General features: G+C 33.5%; 1 protein-coding gene across 5 annotated transcripts in view; it reads left to right on the top strand.

Annotated features, from left to right (window-relative positions):
• FNDC3A (fibronectin type III domain containing 3A) overlaps positions 1-23508 on the top strand; it is a 190754-nt gene that overhangs the window by 57997 nt on the left and 109249 nt on the right. The window lies entirely within an intron of this gene.

The following is a 23508-nucleotide window of genomic DNA, read 5'->3' on the forward strand; positions in this document are numbered from 1 at the left end:
GCTAAGCACTAGAGATCTTAAGAAAGGCAGATGACAAAAAGGCAAAAGAATTGCCTTTAAAGAGCTCACAATGTAATAGCAAAGACAATAAACAAACAAATATATGCAAATAAACTATGTAGAGTGTAAATAGGAAATAAATTAGGGAAGGAAAGCACTAGAATTAAAAAAAGTTGGGAAAGGCTTCCTGTAGAAGATGGCTTTTTACTTAAGCCCTAAAGGAAGCTAGGTAAGCCAATAAATGGGAGATGTGAAGAGAGTATTCCAGTTGTAGGAGACTGACAGAGAAAATGCCTGGAGCCAAGAAATGGAATGTTTTGTTTTAGGAACATCTAAGAGGGCCCATGTCTTTGGACTAAAGAGTTAAGGGGCAGCTAGCTTGTGTAGTAGATAGAGCACCAGCCTTGAAGTCTGGAGTACCTAAATTCAAATGTGGTCTCAAATACTTAGCACTTCCTGGCTGTGTGACCCTGGGCAAGTTACTTAAACCCAATTGCCTCAGCCAAAAAAAAAAAGAAGAGTAAAGGACTTCTTAAACTTTTTCCATTCACAACCCCTTTCAAGAGAAATTTTTACCCAAACCTAGGTATATAGGTATATAAAATAAATATACAAATTAAACATTTACTGATAATAAATCATAAAGAATTTAATTTAAAACATTTTTTTGGTAAACATATAATTTTACCATTTATTAAAGATGCAAACTTTTATACTAATGAGATGGATGATTCCTAGGTTGTAAACTTGATAGTCTGGTAGGATATTGTTGTCTTTAACAGTAACTGGGAAGGGATGGGAGCAAGCGAGTGTTTAAGAGGAAAGCTAATGAATTCAGTTTTGGATTTTTTTGAGTTTAAAGTGTCTCTTGAACATCCAAGATGTCTGAAAAACTGTTGAAAATCTGAGACTGGAACTCAGCAAGTAAACAGGTATCTACATCTTTAGCCTACAGTGTGCTTTATATAATTGTTTTAATTGAATCTTCATAACAACCCTGAGAGGTAAAGAGTATATTTATTATTCCATTTTACAGATGGGAACCAAAGGCTTGGGAAGATCATGGTTTGTTCATAGTTACAGCTGCTAAGTGACAGAGGTGAAACTTGAACCCAAGCTTCTTGGCTCTAAATCTAGTATTCTTTCTAATTATCCTCTCCTTAAAAGGTCTTGGGTAGGCTTCAAACATCTACTTTTAGTTAATGACTGTGAGTTTATTAGTCCATTTTACTGCAAAGCCAACTGTTGTTGTAGCACAATGCCTTGTATCTAATGGGTATTCACTCACTATTAAATTGATTAGAACCCCTAAAGAAGAGAATAATTTCACCACTAGTAACAGAGGAGAGAAGAAGGGGAAACTTGTTCACAAGGAAGCCTAATACTTGGTAGGAATGAAGCGAAAGAGTTTTTTAATGGGTTTGAAGGAAGTAAATTATAGAACAAAAAGCTTAGAACAGAAATTGGAAAATCTCACCCAAGTAGCAGACACTTTAAAAATTAGAATAGAGCAAATGAAACTGTGAGACTAGAAGCCATGGAATATTACAACAGATTTAGAGGTTGGGGGGGGGGGAAGAAGAGGTAAAATAAGGGGAAAATCTTAAGAGTAAATGATGGAATAAGAAGAAGAAAGAAGGAAACAAACATTTTATTAAGTGCCTGCTGTGTGCAAGGCACTATGCCAAGCACTTGACTAATGTTCTCTCAGTTGAGCCTTACAACAACCGTGCAGTCTAGATGCTGTTATCCCCATTTTATAGATGAGGAAACTGAGGCAGTCAAGTTAAGTCACATGAGTAAAAAAATATCTGAAACTGGATTTTAACTTGAGTCTTGACTTTAGGGCCAGTATTATATTTACTGCACTATAAGATTTAAATATGGACACTGTTTCACAGATGATCTCTTTGTTGTTATTGGGGTTTTGTGTTTTTTGTTTTGTTTTGTTTTTTTTTCAGTTTTTTTTATTATTAAAGGTTTTTATTTACAAAGCACATGCATATGCATGGGTAGTTTTCCCACATTAACCTTTGCATAACCTTTTGTTCCAAATTTTCCCCTCCTCCCACCCCACCCCAGTTGGCAGGTGTCCAATACATGTTAAATATGTTGAAATACATGTTAGATCCAATATATGTATACATATCTATACAGTTATCTTGTCGCACAAGAAAAATCAGATCAAGAACGAAGGAAAAGAAAAACTGAGAAAGAAAACAATGCAAGCAGATAACAGAGAGTGAGAATGTTATGTTGTTTTCCACACTCAGTTCCCATGGTTCTCTCTCTTAGTCTCTTCATTACTGAACAAATTGAACTAGTTTGAATCATCTCATTGTTGAAGAGAGCCACGTCCATCAGAATTGATTGTCGTATAGTCTTGTTATTGCTGTGTACAGTGATCTCCTGCTCCTGCTCATTTCACTCAGCATCAGTTCATGGAAGTCTCTTCAGGCTTCTCTGAAATCATCCTGATAGTCATTTCTTATAGAACAATAGTATTCCATAACATTCATGAACCATAACTTATTCAGCCATTCTCCAATTGATGGATATCCACTCAGTTGCCAGTTTCTCATCACTACAAAGAGGACTGCCACGAATATTTTTGCACATTCGGGTCCCTTTCCCTCCTTTAAGATCTCTTTGGGATATAACCCTAGTAGAAACACTGCTGGGTCAAAGGCTATGCACAGTTTGATAACTTTTTGAGCATAGTTCCAAATTGCTCTCCAGAATGGTTGGATTCGTTCACAGCTTCACCAACAATGTACCAGTGTCCCAGTTTTTCCATATCCCCTCCAATATTTGTCATCTTAGCCAGTCTGAGCAGTGTGTAATGGTATATCAAGAGTTGTCTTAATTTTCATTTCTCTGATCAATAGTGATTTGGTGTTACTATTGGTTTCTGTATGTGAAAATATAGTGATATTGGTTAATTTCAGAATAATAAAAATAAAACTGAAAAAAGAAAAAAAAATTGGTTGTATAGTTACAAAACGGAGGGCACAGAAATAGAATTTGATTTATTAACTTGCCCCCATAGTATAGAACTAGGAATGAGTGGAATTTAAAAGAAGACAGAATCTTATACAACATAAAGACAACTTCTAATAAATAATCCTTTTATGACTAGAAGGGGCAGTCTTGAGAATTCACTATCCCTGAGGCTAGATGACCACTTTTCAGGAAGTTAAAGACTAAATTCATAATTTATTTAGTGATTGATAAATTGATACTGAGAACTCTTCCAAGTCTTCATATGCTATCAATCCATAAATTCTATAGACTTCAAGTCAATGAACAAATTAGGTTCTTTTCAATGATCACATGTTATGCTGTACTCTCACTGTCAGTTAATGAATATGTGAAATGATTTGCAAGTTAAACATACACAAGAAACAGAAATGCTGAAGCAATGCTAAGAAGCTTCTAATATTTTGAACTGAAATTGAAAGTTTTCTAAAGGGGGCAACTTTCCTGGAAATTTAGTGACCCCTTTCCCCAAAGTTACCCTTGAAGCCTACAAAGGTCATGCATAATATTTCGAGTAATTTCTGAAGCTTTTTAAAAATAACCTTAATATTTCATTTTTTATTAGTTCAAATCTTACGAATTATGTGGATAAATTTCATGATAAATCCTTTTTAAAAGTAATAATCATTAGTTTCAGACTTATACTTGGAGAAGGAAGCATGATTGAAAAATGGATTGTTAGAGTATTAACCAAATTTTTCTAATAATTGAGGGTTACCCTTAATTAATTTCTTTTGAGTATTACATTCACTGTCTTTTCTACATATAAGATACTATGATTGCTATTCATTCAGGATGTTGATAAGACATAATCCCTGCTTTCAAGTTGGTTGCAATCAAATAATACAGTGAATCTATCTGGAGTAAAGATGTATGTCAGATGCATGGGTTTTTGTTTGTTTTTCTTCTGCAGTGTGTCATGTGGAAAAGTATGATTTGTTAAAACTCTGAATTTATATTTTTAAATATCTAGTGCTTAGTCACAGTTCATTATTCTAATAACCAGATCATCAATTTCCTTTGTAAGGGGTCTTGTAAAAATATAAAGTTGATGATGTTATCTAGATAACCTAAATAAAGAAAAAAAAAACTTTACTTAACATGGGTAGATTGCAAAAGGCTCCAAAGATTTGAGAGCAGACAGATATTTTAAAAATAGAATAGAAATTTCTGAAAAACTGCCAGTGACTGAGGAAACCTTTAAGTATTTAAGTACTTCATTGTTTTTGGATCTTTTAACTGGAAGAATAGATTTAGGCTAGAAGCAGAATCGTTATTTTCCCACAGGTTAATTTGCATAAAGTGAAAGCTTAGAACAGAAAAGTAAAAAGAAATCTTTAATAGTACTTAGGAAATGGTAAATAACCTTCACTCTCAGACATCAAATAACAAAGATTTTACTGGGGACAACTTTCCTGGAATTTTAGTGACCCCTTTTCCCAAAGTTACCCTTGAAGCCTACAAAGGTCATGGATAATATTTCAGAGTAATTTCTGAAGCTTTTTAAAAATAACCTTAATATTTCAGTTTTTTATTAGTTCAAATCTTATGAATTTTGTGGGTAGATATTTTGGGCTCTTGTTCATTTTCAGGATTCATTGATGGTGTTTGGTGTTTAAGAAGTCTTCTCCAACTCTTTACCACTATGTCATGCATTCTGTCACTTAGTTTCAATTTCTCCCTGTCTTCTGGTTCATTTTCTACTGCATACAACATTCCTATGTCTGCCATCCTAAAATGACTCTCATTAGATTCTTCCATCCTGGCTGTTGCCCCATATCTTTTCTGCCCTTTATAGCTAAATTCCTTGAAAAGGCTATTTACAACAATAAGTGCTTGTACTTTTCATTCCATCTGCTTTCTTCAAAGATACCATTGATCTCTTAATTGTCAATTCCAATGGCCTTTTCTCAATCCTCCTCCTTGATCTTCTGCAGCCCTTGACACTGTTGATCATGCTCTTCACTTGTACTTTCTTGCTAGGTTTTTGGAACACTGCTCTTTCCTGGTTCTCCTCTTCCCTCTCTGATTGCTCAGTCCCTTCTTTTGCTATATCCTCAGCCATATTGAATCCTTAACCCTTGGTATGCCTCAAGGTTCTGTTCTGGGTTCTCTTGTATTCTTTCTCTATACAACTTCACTTGGTGAAGCTCCCATGGATATATTTTATCACTCTCTCTATGTTGTCTATTTTCAGAATTACTTATCCTGCCCCTCCCTCTGTCTTCCTTCAGTCTTATATTTCCAACTGTCTTTTAGACATTTAGAACTGAATGCCCAGCTAGACATCTTAAACTCATTATATCCAAAATAGAGCTTGTTATCTTTCCCTCTAACACCTTCTATCTTCCCTATTCTGTTAAGGACAAGAGCATCCTCCCAGTCCCTCAGGTTTATAACCTAGGAATCATTTTACTCACTGCCTTTTTCACCTCTACTCATTCCCCCTTCCCTTACACCCAATCAAAGTGATTTTTCTGAAGTGCAAGTCTGACTTTGATACCCCCTACTCAGTAAATTTCGACAACTCCCTGTTGCTTCCATGATCAAATACAAAATCCAATGTTTAACATTTAAGAGTCTACTTAAATCTTATAGCCTTCAATCCAATGATACTGGCCTCTTGAAAAAAATTCTATATTAATAACTGCAGACATTTTCTTTAGTTGTCCCCCATAATTAGAGTGATTTCCCCGTCTCTGCCTACTGACTATTTGGCTTTTTTTAGGTCCCAACTAAAATCCTGTCTCCTACTAGAAACCTTTACCAATCCTTCCTAATTCTAGTGCCTTCCCCCATTTATTTATTTCCTGTTCAGGATCCTCTTTAGAGCTTATTTGTACTAATTTGTTTGCTTACTGTTTCCTCCATTACACTGTTAGCTCTTTGAGGTCAGAAACTGCCTCTTGCACTTTTTTGACTTTCCAGTGCTTAGCACAATGCTTGGCATAGAGTAGACATTTAATAAATATTTACCACCTGTCACTTAGCACTATATCAGTTAAGTGTTTTTCTTGTAGTTTGTTGGGTATGTGATTTAAAAGCAAACATGTTTGTCTTTTGTGTGAATGAATTGACTTGAAGGGGAGGAAACAAACATTTATGAAACTTCTACTTTGTACTAGGTACATTTGATCCTTAACAATGTAGTTGCCTTGAATGAAAAACTTTCTGAAGTCCATTTGTATCCTTACAAGTCATTCATCATGTTATTTCATTTTCCATTTTTACTTCATAATAATACACTGGAAAGAGCACTGGATTTGGAATTAGAAAACCTGAGTTTGAATTGTGACTCCACTATTTGTGATGTTTGTGATCTTAGACAAATCACCTGACCCTTGCTGAACTGTTACCTGCATCTATAAAATAAAAGAGTTTGAGTAAATGATCTTTAAGGTCCCTTTTATAATTCAAAACATTTGGTCCTATGGCATCTGCTTTCATGCAACTTAAGAGTTAAGGGTGAGTGGAAAGAAGGATATGATGTGTTTATTCAGTTTGGCCACTAGATGGCATTTGTGCCCTTTTCTCCTCCAACATGACTCACTTGTGTTCAGGATAGGAAATTAAAGCTAGCCATTGAACTCCACACCATAGTGAGATTTTTATTTTAAACCTCATTGTATAGTTGATGATGAACATTCTAGTATGTGGAATCTTGAAAAAACAAAGAAACACACATATATACTTCTCTTAAATAAATAACTATTTAAAATAACTGAGGTATTTATTAATAAGCATTTATATATGATAGACAGCAGACCTTAATATAACAGAGAGCTGGCTTCCAAGTCAATAAGACTAAGTTCAAACTTCACTTTTTCCTCACGTCTCCTTGATCTTAAGCAATTCTCTAAGACATACATTTTTAGTTTTTTAATTGTTTTTGTTAGACTTTAGTGACCCCTTTCCCCAAAGTTACCCTTGAAGCCTACAAAGGTCATGGATAATATTTCAGAGTAATTTCTGAAGCTTTTTAAAAATAACCTTAATATTTCAGTTTTTTATTAGTTCAAATCTTATGAATTTTGTGGGTAGATATTTTGGGCTCTTGTTCATTTTCAGGATTCATTGATGGTGTTTGGTGTTTAAGAAGTCTTCTCCAACTCATTACCACTATGTCATGCATTCTGTCACTTAGTTTCAATTTCTCCCTGTCTTCTGGTTCATTTTCTACTGCGTACAACATTCCTGTGTCTGCCATCCTAAAATGACTCTCATTAGATTCTTCCATCCTGGCTGTTGCCCCATATCTTTTCTGCCCTTTATAGCTAAATTCCTTGAAAAGGTTTGGTTTGGGGGAGGAGTTACACTTAATAGTATTTTTTTTTCCAATTACATGTAAAGATAGTTTTTAGTATTTATTTTTGTATGATTTTGAGTTCCAAAATTTTCTCTTTCCTTTCCCCTCTCTGACAGCAAGCAATCTGACATATAGATTATTTATGGACAGTCGTGTTAAACATTATTTTCACATGGCATGTTGTGAAAGATCAGAACAAAAGGAAAAAAACACATGAAAGAATTTTTTAAAAGTGAAAATAATATACTTTGATCTGCATTTTGACCCCATAGTTCTTGATATAGATAGCATTTTCCATCATGAATCTTTTGAAATTGTTTTAGATCATTATATCACTGAGAAGAGCTAGATCTATCATAGTTGATCATCTACTATACTGTTATTACTGTGTATAATGTTCTCCTGGTTCTGCTCAGTTCATTCAGCATTATTAGTTCATATAAATTTTCCAGATTTTTCTGAAGTCATCATTTCTTAGAGTACCGTAATATTCCATTACATTCATATACCACAACTTGTTCAGCCATTCCCCAATTTGTGGTCATTTCCATTTCCAATTCTTTCCCACCACAAAAAGAACTGCTATAAATATTTTTATACATATGAGTCTTTTCCCTCTTTTTATAATTTCTTTGGGAGAGAGACCTAGTAGTAAGTAGTATTGCTCCATCAAAGGATATGCACAGTTTTATCACCCTTTGAGCATAATTCCAAATTCTCCTCCAGAATGATTGGATCAGTTCACAACTGCACCAAGAATGCATAAATGTTCAAATTTTTCCAGCTCTTAAGCATTCATCTTTTTTTTTTTTTTTTTTGCCAGAAGTTCTTACTGTGGTCCTCATACCTCTGGGAGTTCCTAAGACTTTTTGAGGAGATCTGAAAATGTCATATTAATACTAAGATTATATTTAACTACTAAAACACTCTTCCCTTTTCCAATTATGTATTTGTATGAGGCTTGATTTTCTTCAGATATTTCTATCAAAACAACATTGCAACCGATTGTAAACAGAAACAGTTATGAAAATCTAACTGTCTTCTGTTAAATCAGACATTAAAAAGATAATGTCAATAGATATAGCTCACATAAAAGCTCTTTGGAGTGCTCAATAATATTTAAAGTGCAAAGGAGATCCTGTGACTAAAAAATTTTATAACTATTGAGGTTTGGGAATTATTCAGTTCCTGACCTTTTATTAGTAGAGGGGATCTTCTTACTAGCTTTCTATGTGAGTGAAAACACAGCTTCAGTTCAAAAGAAATAAAAGTTTTTATAACACAGCAACATTGAAATTTTAAACTGTCATCTGTGCCATAAAGGAACTGCATGTTGATGCAGATCTTTTTATTTACTGTCCTTTAGAAGTAATAATTCTGCTTATTATATATAGTATTAAAGAATTTCAGAGTTGGAATTGATCTCAGATGTCAGATTCTTTCTTGACCAACTTCATCCAGGACTAGAATTCTTTGCTCAGTGTCTTCATTAATTGATTGCTCTGTCTTTTAAAGACCTACTGAGAAGGTGGCTCACTACACGCTTGAACAGCTTTTAATTGCTTACCTTAAATTTGAATATGCTTCTGAAATACCTATTTATTTTGCTATTTCTGCCACATAGCACCTAACAGAACAAATTTTAATACCTTTTCCAAAAAATAGCTCTTCCAATATTTATAATTTCTACTTTCCTTCCACCCAAGATCTCTCTTTTCTAGATTCTATACCTTCAAAAAGTTCTCTAACCTGTCACTATTCTCATTCCTATCTATTAGAAGCTGGTAACAACTTTTCTACATTCTCTCAAAAATATGATGACTAGAACCAAATGCAGTACTGTGGGAAATGTGATCTGAACACAACAGTATAGTAGAGATTAACCTTTCATTTTAGACATGATATGTCGTGCAGCCTAGGATAACAATACCTTTTTTTTTTCCCATTTTTTGCCCCACCTTGTTGTCTTCTTGGCTCAATGTGTGAATTTGAACATCTTTTTCACAAGGATTATTATCTTACCATATCTCCCATACTATATTCAGGAAATTGTTTTTATTTAATCTATGTGTAATCTGTGCATTACTTCTAATTTTCATTTCTATTATATTCTGCTTGGTTTTTGCCCATTAGATTTTTATGTGTACTGTCTGTATGATTTAAGATATTAGTAGTTCTTTGTAAATTATGCAGCCTGTACATTTGATGGGCATGCCATCTGTTTTTTTTACCAGATCATTGATTAAAAAACTTTGACTGCCATAGGGCCAAGGTTAGGTTTCCTATGCTTCACTCTAATTTTTGGAGAGTATATTTCTAAGGTTTCTGTTTTAGCTCATTTTCTTCCAACTTATTTCATATTTCCCCTATTTTCATTCTCTTGCCACACTTATATAAATTATTTTATGGTAAAACTGGAAATTTTTAAGCCATACTTTCGAACTTAAAGTAGAAAACAATTAAATTGTGTTTGTATATGTGTTTTCCTGATCATCACCTGACATTTGTATTGGTTTCACATATGTTTTACCAGTATGTATTTTTGTATCTGTTGGTTCTTCTGTTAGAGTATAAACTCCTTGAGAATAGGGACTATTTTACTTTGGTCTTTCTGTCCTCAGATCTTGATATATGTGTTTGTTGATATGTGCTTGATATGCTAATTGATTTGATTATTGTCATCAAATATACTGTTCTCCTTATTCCATTCTATATTATTTGCATCCTGGTGGATTTTTTTTTTTTTTTTTTTTTAGAAATCTTTATGTTCAAAATTTTCATGCACAATAATCTATTACATTCAAAAATTATAATTGGTTCTGCCACTTTACAGTTAGTGAATATAAATGTTAAGTTTTTTTAGGGAAAATAATGACAAATTGGAATAAGGTCAGACAACAGTGTGTGCTTGGACAAGAGACTTAGTTCTTCTAAAACTTCTTAGGTTAGAGGAAAGAGGAGTGATAACTATTAATATAATTGAGGGGCTACTATGTGAAATAGGAATTAAGCTTCTTGGACCCAAATATAGAGCTAGTAGCAATGATTTGAAATTGGATAAGAAAAAATTCCATTAACAGTTCCCCAAAGTAGAATGGGCTCCCATAGAAAATTGTAGGTCCTCCATCACTAGAAACCGTCAGAGATTAGATAACCATTTCTCAGAGATGCTTTGTTAAGGAAAGTATTGCTGGCTTATATACAGGTTTTATCAAGTAATTTCTGAAGTGCCAGATTATTTTTAACATTAAAATTTGTTGATTAAAACTTTCTATATGAATGGTTTTGATCTGTCTGCATTATTTAATGACACAAATAATAGGAACAATTTTCAGAAAAAGAAATTAAAACCATTCCTAGTCATATGAAAAAATGCTCTAAATCACTATTGATCAGAGAAGTGCAAATTAGGACAACTCTGGGGTACCACTGTACACCTCTCAGATTGGCTAAGATGATAGGAAAAGAAAATGATGAATGTTGGAGGGGATGTGGGAAAACTGGGACACTGTTGGTGAAGTTGTGAACTGATCAACCATTTTGGTTGAGCCATTTGGAACTATGGCCAAAGGGCTATGAAACTGTGCATACCCTTTGACCCATAAATGTTTCTACTGTGTCTATATCCCAAAAAGATCTTAAAAGAAGGAAAGGGACCAGTATGTGCAAAAATGTTTGTGGCAGCCCACAAATATAGCAAAAATATAGTGGCAAGAAACTGTACCCATCAATTGGAGAATGGTATATAAATACTATGGAATATTATTTGTTCTGTAAGAAATGATCAGCAAGATGATTTCAGAAAGGCCTGGAGAGACTTACATGAACTGATGCTAAGTGAAATGAACAGAACCAGAAGATCATTATACATGGCAGCAACAAGACTATAGGATGATCAATTCTGATGAATATGATTCTTTCCAATAATGAGATGATTCAGGCCAGTTCCAATGATCTTGCAATGGAGAGAGCCATTTGCACCCAGAGAGAGGAAATGTGGAGACTGAGTGTGGATCACAACATAGTATTTTCATTGTTTTTGTTGTTGCTTGCTTGCTTTTTTCTTCTTCTTTTTATTTTTCCTTTTTGATCTTATTTTTCTTATTCAACAATATGTAGAAGAACTGCATATGTTTAATCTGTAAAGATCAGACTTGCCTAGATCTCTGCGTAGCAAGCTCACCAAGAAATATGAAGGACTTAAGGGCCAAAAAAGCCTGTTTGTTCTCTGAGGGATGATGTGTGACACTATTAAATGTTGTTTTCATTTTCTTGATTTAGAATTAATTCTTTTATCCTTGGGAATTGAATAAATAAACATAGAGTGGACCATTTTGAACCTTGCAAATAACCATTATTCCCAAACTAAATTTTTTATAGATTTACCTTATACATATTTAACTAGCATTATGGGTACTCATTGGATTCATTGATTGTTTACTATGAACATTAATCCTCTGAAACATGCAAATTTTTGAGAATTTGATTTGGCAGTGGTAAAAAATAAACAACTTGTGCCCAGTAATGGTGTAAAATTAGATTATCATTGCATAGTCCAAATGTACAGGCATGCCAATGAGTTGAACTAACCTTCTCTAAATGGTTAAGTTTGAATGATTTTTTTTCCATAATGTGTTTGCTATTTAGTATTAGCTATAAATGTACAGGAGGGGTGTTTGATGTGTGTGGCTTTTGTCTGTTTTCATACTTGCTCTTTTTTTATATTTTGGCAGTGACTATATACTCAGATTAAAATTATTCCGAAGGGGGTGTAGCTATGCAATGGTGAGTGAAGTTGGAGAAGGCCTTTTCGTTCATGTGTGTGTGTGTTGAGGTCTAAAGTTTCGTATTTCATGTAAGGCTCTTATAACAACTGATTGACCACTTTTAGTAATGTCCTTTTTAAATACTAATCTGATAGCTTTTCTGGGTATTAACATAATGTGACTTATTTAAAACATTAAAAGAATTTTTCTGTGGCTTCATCTTGTAATTTTTGTTGGTCAGTCTGCTCATTTAGCCATTCAGAGCAAGAGGTCCTGAATTGTGTAATAGTTACAATGAATTTAGGTCCAAATTTGAATGAGGTAAGGATGGAGTGCACTATTCAACATTATGGAAAGAAGACTTATTATGTAACTATCGACCTGTAGTGCCTTTAAAAAGTGAATTTCCAAATAAATCTGAACACTTGTCTTTATTTAAGAAAGAAAACGAAATAAAGCCACAATTATGGTTAACACAACTTCTAGCAGCTTGAATATATTCTGAAGGGTAAAGGATCACCTGTTCAGCTAAACTGAGTATAATTCTTCAGGGGGAAATGGATATGTAATTAAATAGAGGGCTTTCTAGCATTCCTGATGAAAAGACCAGAGCTGAATAGAAAATTTGATTCTCAAATACAAGACTCAAGAGAAGCATAATGACATTAAGAAGAAAGAATAATCATAAGTAAATCAATAAGTTTAAACTGTTGGTATTCCTATGTGGAAAGATAATACTTATAACTTCTAAAAATTCTTATTATTAGGGCAGTTACAAAAAATATACATAAAGTTGAGAGTACAAGAGTATGGTAACTATGATGAGTTGACTTCCAAAAAAATGAAATAAAAATTAGAGATTAGAAAGGGAGGTTCACTGGGAGAAGGGGGAGGAAAGATAGAAAAGGGTAAATTACATAAAAGAAGCACAAAAGAACTTTTAAAGTGGAGGGAAAGATAGGCAGAGATTGGTGGGAAAGAATCTTACTCTCACTGGAATTGTCTCAAAGAAGAAATAAACTTTTATTTGTTATTGGGGATAGAAATCTAACTTAAAGGAAAGTAGGAAGGAAAGAGACAAGGTGGAGGGAGACTGATAGAGGAAAGGACAGATTGGAGAAGGCTGGTTAGAAAGAAAACACTTTTGAGGAGGGACAGGATTAAAGGAGAGAGAGAGGGAGGGAGGGGAAGGAGAAGAATAAATGGGGGGAAAGTAGGATGGAGGGAAGTACACAATAATCATAACAATGTAAATAGGATGAATTCACCTACAAAACTGAAGTAGATAGAGGAGACAATATGGTTTAGACATAAACAAAATAGAGGAACATGGAATAGTTCTATCAGATCTATGAATAAGAGAAGAATTTATGAAAGTACATAATGAGATGTAAAATTGATAAATTCGATTACATTACAAAGCTTTTGCACAAACAAAATCCATACAGCCAAGTTTGGAAGGAAAATAGACTAGGGAAAAGATTTTACAGCAAGTTTATCTGATTAAGGTGTCATTTCTCAAATATATAGAAAACCGAGTTAAAATTATAAAAATACAAGTCATTCCTCAAAAGATATGAGCAGGAATTTTTCAAATAAAGAAATCAAGTCTGTAGTACTGTGGGGAAAAAAAAATGCTCTTAATTTGCTTATAATAAAAGAATTACAAAATAAAACAATTCCCAAGGTACCTCCCACATTGGCTAATGTGACAGATAAGGAAAATAACACTGCTAAGGGGGATATAGAAAAACAGGACACTAATACACTATGGGTTATGTTGTGAACTTAACCAGTCATGCTGCAGAACAATTTGGAACTATGTCCAAGAGACTATAAAACTGTTCATACTCTTTCATCTAATACTACTAGGTCTGTATTATATATACACAAATATTTATAGCACCTCTTCGTAGTGATAGAATTGGAAATTGAGGAAATAGTCATTGCTAGAATGGCTGAACAAGTTGTGGAATATGAATGTAATGGAACAATAATGTGCTATAAGAAATGATAAGTAGCATGCCTTCAGAAAAATCTGGGAAGATTTTTATGAACTGACAGTAGTAACAATATTGTATGATGATCAACTACAAATGACTTAGCTATTTTAAGCAATCAGTGTTTTAAGATAATGCTGAAAAGATCTAGGATAAAAGAATATTATTCCCCTCCAAAGAGAGAATTAGTAGAATCTGAATGCAAATTAAGGCATACATTTTTTTCCTTGATTTTTTTTTTTTTTTTTTTTAGTTTGTCATCCCTTTTATAATATGGCTATTTTGGAAATAGTTTTGTATGATTGTACATGTATAGTTGATATCAAATTTCTTGTCATCTTAGGAAGAATTAAGAGAAGGAAGAAGAGAGAGAAAATTTGGGACTCAAAATAACCGAGGGAGGGAAAGAAAGAAAACTTAGGACTCAAAAAATTTTTTTAAAGTTATTTCTTTACATATAATTGGAAAAATATTTTTAAATGTCAATCTTTAAATTTTATTATTATTATTATTATTATTGTTATTATTATTATTATTAGGCTGAGGCAGTTAGGGTTAAGTGACTTGCCGAGGGTCACATAGCTAGGAAGTGTTAAGTGTCTGTGGCCAAATTGGAATTGGGGTCTTCCTGAATTCAGGGCTGGTGCTATATCCACTACACTACCTACCTCTGCCCCCTCAATGTCAAATCTTTAAAGTTTCAATTAAATATAATTAAGTTGAAATAGAGATACATAAATATATCTTCCAGGTGCTGTTGATTTGGAACTAGCAAAATAACATTTTTTCCCCTTGGATTGTTTACAAAAGCAGTGTTTGTTGAGCATCATTTTTTAATCTGAGTTAAACACTAAAAATCCTTTATATAGTAGCAAATTTTGAATTGGACATTTTTTTACTAAGAAATTTATCAAAATTGCAAATGCATTTATGTGGTATTTTTTATCTTTTCATAAGCCTTTTCTGTAAACATTTTGCATTGACAAAAATATCATACAGTATAACTTCAAGTTATTCAGAAAGACTGGATAAGAAATGTATTTTGATATAGCAGTGTTGCATCAGTTATAAAAAAGTGAAATAAATTTATATTTTTATTTTTACCAGAAATAAGTTCTTCAGTATTGGTATTATATTAGTTTACAACTGTGCAAAGAATATTTTGGTATTAATAAACCCCAGTGAATCAGTATATAAGAATAGCTTGTATTGAAGAAAAAGTAGGGTTCTGTTTTATGGTTATTATTATTTGAAGTAACTATCTGTACTAATAAAAGATACTGTTTTAGTTAAAGTAAGGGCATAACTTTATGTTTGGTTTGTTGGGGGAAAATATTTTAAAAAGAAAGTAATAGGATTTCATGAAACTAGTTTTCAACTCATGAAAAGACAAAACTTTTGTATGTGGGAATGTATATGGCACCAGTTGTTTGATTTAAGTAATATTTAAATTTGACTTTTTAAATCACTAGAAACATTTTTAAATATTTCTGATTTAGTTATTTCTCAATAAATATGTTTTCTTGGGTTCTATTCCTTTAAGTTTTATTTATTCAGTTTATATAATACAATTTTCCAAGGATATTCCCACTTCAAAAATCATTATTTTGATTGAACTCAGAAAGTATTTACTAAGTATATACTGTGTGTTAGATACTACTAATACAAAGATGCAAATGAAATATAATCTTCTGACCTAAAAGAGCTTCTCTTGGAATGGATGAGTTGGACCATCCTTGATAACTTTTCTATTAGTATTTGCCATTTCTTTTCTAATTTTCAATCTATAATTGAATGTACAAATGATATAATTTAAAAGGGTCACCTGTTTAATCTTTATACAGAAGAATAGAGGTGAGTACCATTTCCATTATAGTTATATATAATGCATTAACATTTAATGATTTTGAAATGATAAATTATACATTAGCACAATAAATAAAAATATGAAAATGTTGATTTCTTATTGTTGAGTTGTTTTTCTAATAATAGTAATGGAACCTAACCCCTTTTTTCTCTAAGAAGCTTAGTGTATTTTGAATTCATCATGACTTCTAAAAAAAAAAAAAACAAACACACACACACACCACATAGTTTTTATTATTTATTCTTCCAAAGTAGTGATAACTTAAAAATGAAGACTGCCTTAGCATTGTTTGGGTTGTTTCTATGGGCAAAGGTAGAATGCTGTAGTGCCTAAACAATACTTCCTGCAAATACAAGGAGAAAAAAGAATAGAAGTCATTTATTCTGAAAGACTTTATTGTTGGAAACTGATTAATTCCCATTTGTGAGTTTTGGGGAAAATGCTTTTTTGCCAACTTAAGAAAGAAATTCTATTGGTTACCACCATCTCTTTATTTTTATTTTGAGACCTAGAAGAAGAAGGGAGATGTAGAAAAATGTTCCTTATAAATCAAGGCTTTTAAAAAATAGATTTATTCTCTAATGTAATTTTGCCTGATCTTTTGAGAAACATAGTTCAACTGTAGTTATCTGGAGACTAACCTTCAATCAACTGCAAGGGACTAAAATAGAATCACTTCAGTTTCTAAATAAGGGGGGAGGGAGATAAAGTACTTTTGGCAAATAAACCTTGAGTAGCAGGAAATCAACCAAGAAGAGGAAAAGTTCAAAGATTAATTATACTTGATGTACTTACCCTCCAGAGTAAGAGAAGGATATTCTGTCTGATAATGTTTGTAAGATACAAGTAGCACATAAATGGCCAAAAATAGAGGCTTAAGGAAAAAAGCAGATAGAGATGGCAGAAAAATTCTAGGCGGCATGAACAGTAGGAATTATAAACAACAAACTTAGGAAATAACATGAAGCCCTCTGAAAAAACAGAATAGACCCAGTACTCCTACATTTTAGGAGCTCAAATAGTAATCTGTACCTGGGTAGTAAAGTCTTTGAAGTCATAGGGAATCTGTTCTTTACAAAATGTGATTATGAAGACAGCCACCTGAACCACACTGATATCTAAATGCTGTTAGTCTCACATCTTTCATAGCTATAATTCAATTCAGAATATATTGATTAAATACATATCTACAAATGCAAAGATGACAAGCAAAGTCTCTGCTTTCTGAAAACTTTTACACTGTCTGGTGCTTCTTGAAAGATGTTGTCCAGGCTCCTTTTATCATAGTTGTTTTCAGTTAGTCCAATAAATCTTAGATTGTCTCTCCTAAATAGATCTCTTTTCCATGTCAGTTTTTTTTCCAATGAAGTATTTTATTTTCTAATATTTTTTAATGTTTTTGGTTTGTTTGACTGAATCCTTAAAGTCTCATTGACATTTGTCCAATTCTAATTTTTAGTGAATTATTTTTTTCAGTTAACTTTTTTACCTTCTTTTTTTTACATTTGGCCAATTGAACTGTTAAAGGAGTTGATTTTTTTTCCTATTTTTTAAAGTTGTTCTCTTTTTCCATTTCATCAAATCTGTTTTTTAAGAAATTGCTTTCTTCAATATATATATATATATTTTTTTCCCCCATTTCACCAAATGTATATTTTTAAGGAGTTGTTTTCTTCAGTTAATTTCTGTGTTTCCTTTTCCAAATTCTTCAGCAAAACTCATTTCCTTTCCCCAATTTTATTCTAAACTCATCTTTTAAGATCCTTTTTGAATTATTCCAAAATTATTCCAAAAAAATTCCAATTATTCCAAAAAAGCCTTTTGAATTGGAGAACCAGTAAATATACCCCTTGAGGCTTCATCTGGAGATGATTTGCCTTTAGTGTACTCAGGATTTGAGGTCTGTTCTTCCTGTCTCCAAAGTAGCTCTCTATGGTCAGAGCTCTTTTTGCTTTTTTCCTCTTTAAAGGTTGAGGTGGGCTCCTAGGGCACAGGGGAGATTGTCCCAACCTTCCTCTATAGGTGACGAAGTTTTGATTTGCTGAGGCCAGTGCTGCTGCTTCCTTCCTGAGCTGGGCCTGGCCAAGTCCTGCTTGTTATGTGGGGGTGCAGGGACTCATGATTTGCCTTCTGCAGTTGCATTGGAGGCCTCAGAGGCAATGTACTGATGCACTTGGCTTCTGAACCAGGACAATGCTGCTGTATTTTGGCTACGAGCAGCTATCCCCTTGAGGTGCCTCTTCACCCTGGGCCTCCTTGAGCTCGGCCAGGGCCCTCCCTTCTCTCTCCTCCCTCCCTGTTCCCCCCTCCTCTCACCTACTTGAGAAAGACCTTCTAAGATATCTTCTGCTGGAAATTTTTTGTCATCCAAATATTTGTGGGTTCTGTTACTCCAATATCTGTTCAGAGGCTTGATCTGGTGTTGATCTGAGGGAAGCTGGGGAGAGAGTTCAGGCATAGTCCTGGCTACTCTCCACCATCTTAAATGAGTCTTCCGACTTCCCCCTTGTAGGAATTGTTTTCTTTAATCAATTTTTGTACTTCCTTTTCTAATCTATTGACTCTCTTCTCATTTCTTTCTCTAGTTTTCCTTCTACTTCCTAATTGATTTTTAAATAAAATCCTTTTTGTATTCTTCCAAGAAGGATTTTTGAGCATGAGATCAATTCATATTCCCCTTTGAGGATTCTCATGTAAGCATTTTGACGTGATTGTTTTATGAGTTTGTGTTTTGTTCTTCCTTGTTGTCATAACAGCTTTCTATGGTCAGGTCTCTTTTCTGGGTCCCCCCCCCCAATGTTTTTTAGCCTATTTTGTGACTTAAGTTGAGCTCTGCTCCTGGAGTAGAGTAGGCACTCTCCCAAGCTTCTTATGCTGGAGAATAAGGATCTAGTCACTGGCTTTCTGTTCCAGGGTCTCAGGGGCTGGCAGCTTGCCTACTGTACTGAGGTAGTCCATCTTACTCATGCCGGTTGTGCTGGGGGTTTAGAAGCTGGCAATTTGCCTTCTGTGCTGACACTGGAGGTCTCATAGATGGCATGCTATACCGATGGCCTGCTTAGCCAGAATTAAGGGGTCTTGGTTGCTGATATGCTCTGTGCTGTAGCTAAGGCATTCCTGCTGACTTGCCCAAATACCTGCAGTAATCTGCATCTCTGTTTCCTCAAGTGAGACAGACCTTTTCTGAAGTCCTCCTAAATTATCTTAAGCTGAAAACGTGTTTCACTCCAACTTTTTGCAAGTTCTTTCACTCCAAAATCCATTTAGAAACTTGATTTAACATTGTTTTCAAGGGAAACTAGGAAGAGTTCAGGCATTTTCATGGCTTTTCTCTGCCATGTTTAGATTCTGAATTTTTATTTTTAGCAAATTGATTCAAAACCCACTGAAATTCTTTGCTTGGAAGATATCAGTAGGAAATCCAATTTAAGAACATTGATGGGGTTTTGGTTTTGGTTTTAAACCATGACACTTGGTTTTGGAAACAAAAAGATAAGTTTTTAAATATCCTGCTAATTATCATGACATAATACTGTCATGATAAATAATCTTGAGACACTGTAATATGGTAAGATTAATCATTAGTGATCGTGCATGTAATTACATATTTTAGATAATAGAATAATAGATAATAGAAAAATTTTATGTCTTAGAGTGATGCTGATGAAAAGTTTCTACTAAATGTCTTGTTTGCTTGTGCTTAGATTATTATGATCTGCAGTACATGATATTTTTTAGGAATCTTTTTAAGCCTCTTTTGTGAGGATTGTTTTGAGTAAAACTAAATACTATCTTAACTATTACATACACATAAATTACAATATATCAAAGTTAGCACATTTAATATAAGTAAAGTTTAATTTCTTTACTTTAAAAAAAAGAGAAATAAAGAAATAAAGAGAAATCATTCACATCTCCCCCTACCCACATATTCAGTTGATCATCTTGCACACCCTTTGTAGATTAGTTATTGTCCTTCATTCTCAGAGAGGACCAAAATGATATATTCAGTAAGAATCAATTGAATGTTTCTGACTATGACTAATTAGACCAATAAGAGCTCAGAATTCTCTGCCTCACTTCAGACACAAAACAGTCTATGAACATTTGGGGTGGATTTTCTAACTTTACACATTTCTTCTGAGCAAATTCAAATCTGTTTTGCTAATAGAGTACAGCACCTTCTCTGATGTGGGCATGCGGTGCTGAGTAGTCCTGTGCCAGTGTCTCATGTAATGCAGGCAATTCTAAAATTCTTAAGAGAGACCAGGAAAGTCGTATTAATTTTCCTGACCATTTTGTGAGCAATTGTCCTTTGTGAGTTCTCCATAAAATAGTCTTCTTTCTGGCAAGCGCACATTTAGCATTTGAAGTGTGACCAGCCCAATGGAATTGTCCTCTCTGTAGTAAAGTTTGAATTGCTTTGATCATTATTTTGCAGACCATTGGTTTAGAATACTACTTGTACTGCTTGACACAAGAGTATGGTAGATGATTACAAGCAATATAACATCATAAACTATGAAAAATTAGATAAGCAAAAACAGTCTTCAGAAAGCTTGAGAACCAATTGGGATCATTCTAGGAGCATTTATAAATTGTAGACAGTTTGTAAACTGCAAATGACAAATTGGCATAAAATGAAACAGTTGTTAGCATTCTACATCAGTCTGTTTTCTTTGTCAGCGACAATGGAGCCATATATTTGTACTAACACCTCTATGTGTTACATGAGGAAAGTGGGAAACAATTAAGAAGATGAAATTGGGAAGACTTTTTTAAAGAATGGAAAAAATCATGGGCTATATCATTATTTATTTAAAAAGACACTAACCAGTTCATCCAATTTCTCATCCCAAAAATTTTTCAAAGAATGGCTCTACAAATGTGTCAAGAACATACTTAATAGTAACATGTAAAGGAAAAAGACAGAATTTTGTGGAGAAGTGACTGAAAAGGTGGTAAGAAGAGAGGATCCTGATGTTTAGTGATTGATTACCATAAAAAGAATTTTTCATGTTAGACTAAAACTAGCATTAAAGAATTTCTAAAAAGTGTTCTCTCCATCTCCCTGAGAATATGTATGTACCCATATACCTGTGCATAAACTTACACATTTATTTTCTACAATTTTTCTTCATATAATAGGTGAGTTTATTAGAAAGCCTTCTGATTATTAATAATCATACAAGGCATTAACTAGGGAACAATCCCTACCTCAAGATATTAATTGCTGTCATGAAAGATGCCTTAGGCAGAATCCAAATAGAAAAAATTTCACTATAGACAGAGATAGATATTTAAGTCTTTTTGAAAAACAATAGCATGAAAAACTTCCAGAGTTGGAAGAGTCCTTAATATTCTGCACATCAGACTTTTTCAATGAGCTCCAAACCACAGACATGTAGAAGAGTTAAGCTGTCAATCAACATAGCAAAAACCAAATAGATAAAATGTTTAAGTTGACCTTATTTAGAACATGTAGCTTGATAGTTAATAAATTGAATTAGTTCACACTTTTCTTGTGTAGATATTGCAGAGGACAATGACCTATTTACAAATGAATTAGGGAGAAGATAGTGTATTGGACTGAAATTGACTGAATTGTTCAAGCATTTTCTGATTCTGACATGATGGCTTTATGTCCCCGGACAAGTCATTTAATTCAATGAGTTAACTCTCCATTACTTTAGATATCTCTCTTAAGTTTGTAAGTAGAAGTGACGATATGAGCACATGGTGTTCCTTATCAAGGGCTCCCTAAAGTTACAGTTCTGGTACCTCTCTTGGTGGTGCAGTATGACTATCTATTATAAAACACCCTGATTTCTTGAAAAACTCAGATTGGGATTGACCCAAAGACTCAGGTAATGATACATGATAGCTTGAAAAAAAAAAAAAGAAATGTAGATAATATAAAAGAAATGTATGATCAGAAAATGATATTAACTGGATATGTAATAATAATAGCTGATAATAACAACTGAATAATAACGGGTATTTTGTTTTTAATTTGCAAAAGTGTCATATTACTCTCATTTGATTTTGATAATAATCTTTGAAATAAGTACAGTGATTTGACATTACAGAAGAAAAAAGCAGAGGGTTGTTAAATGAGTTGCCAAGGTCACAGATTAATTAAGATGCTAGCTGAATTTGAACTTAAGTCATCACTCTAAACCTGCAATTCAGTACACTACAGATACTAAGAAAGACCGTCAAATTTCTGTACACACTCATGAAATGAAAGAGCTAGAGGAAAGCTTCCAGTGGGATATAAGACATGCCCAAGAATTGCATAGTATGAGGTATATGTTAATTGTAGTGTGTATTGTTAGCAGGTGTTAGTAGGAGTATTTACATTGAAGGATCTATGAAAACATTGGATTAGGCACATTCCATAATAAATGCTATTTATATGACAACACAAGAAAAAGTGCAAATACAAGAATGGATGTTAATGTTTTCTTTTATCTAGTATAGAGAAATAAACAATGGATTAGTGGGAATCTAGGCTAGCTTGCATAGGTCCAAAATATAGAGAAATTTGAACTGAAGTATACAGTGCTTTTTTTTTTTTTTTTTTAAACATTCTAAGAAAAGGAAAGAACTGAAATTCTTAGCTAAAACCGCATCTTATGTTAACAGCTGTAATTTGATCATTCAGCAACTCTATTAAAGACGTATTATTTGCAAAGCCACCATATTTGGTACAAGGGTAGAGATAGCATACATAAAAGTTTCTGCCTTCAAAGTCCACTACTTCATAGGGCCAATATTAAACTGAAACTGAAAGAATCCTAGGATTTAGAATTAGAACTGATTGATAGAAAAACTAAAAATCTGTGCCTGTAGAGTGATTACACATTTACAAAGTTTGTCTCTATTTCAATATAAGAGGCAACTAGATGACTTCGTAGTTGAGAGCTAAGCCAGGAAGATCTGAGTTCAAATGCAACCATAGATGCTTACTAGCCCTGTGACTCTGGGTGAGTCACTTAACTGCTATCTGCTTTAATCCACTGGAGAGGGAAATGACAAACTACTCTAGTACCTTGCCTCATGGTCAGTGTTGTCCATGGAGACATGAAGAGTCAGACATGATTGATTGGACAACTAAACAACAAATTTTATTAACTTCATTTCAGTCAGTAACACCACAAGTGTATACTAAATACTTTACTAGTGCTGAGGATAACAGCACAATAAATGAAGCAATCTGTGCTCATGAATAGCTTATGTTCTAGCTAAACTGGACTGGTTGTTCCCTGACCCAACCTGCCTTTATGCTTTCACATAACTGACTCCAAAGCTGAATTTCACTCCCTCCTCATCTATATCTCTTTACATTCTTTTTCCCTCGAGTGTCACCTTTAATGCCACTTTCTCCATGTTTTCCCTAATTCCCTTTTAGTTCAAAGTGCTTTCTCTCCCCTCATTTACTTAGACTAAATACTTCTTTGCACCAACATACCCTGCTTCATATTATATTTCTCTGCATATTATAATGGAGAACAAATGCTTACAAGG

The sequence above is a fragment of the Sminthopsis crassicaudata genome, chromosome 3 (assembly GCF_048593235.1).
Source record: "Sminthopsis crassicaudata isolate SCR6 chromosome 3, ASM4859323v1, whole genome shotgun sequence".
Lineage (NCBI taxonomy): Eukaryota > Metazoa > Chordata > Mammalia > Dasyuromorphia > Dasyuridae > Sminthopsis > Sminthopsis crassicaudata.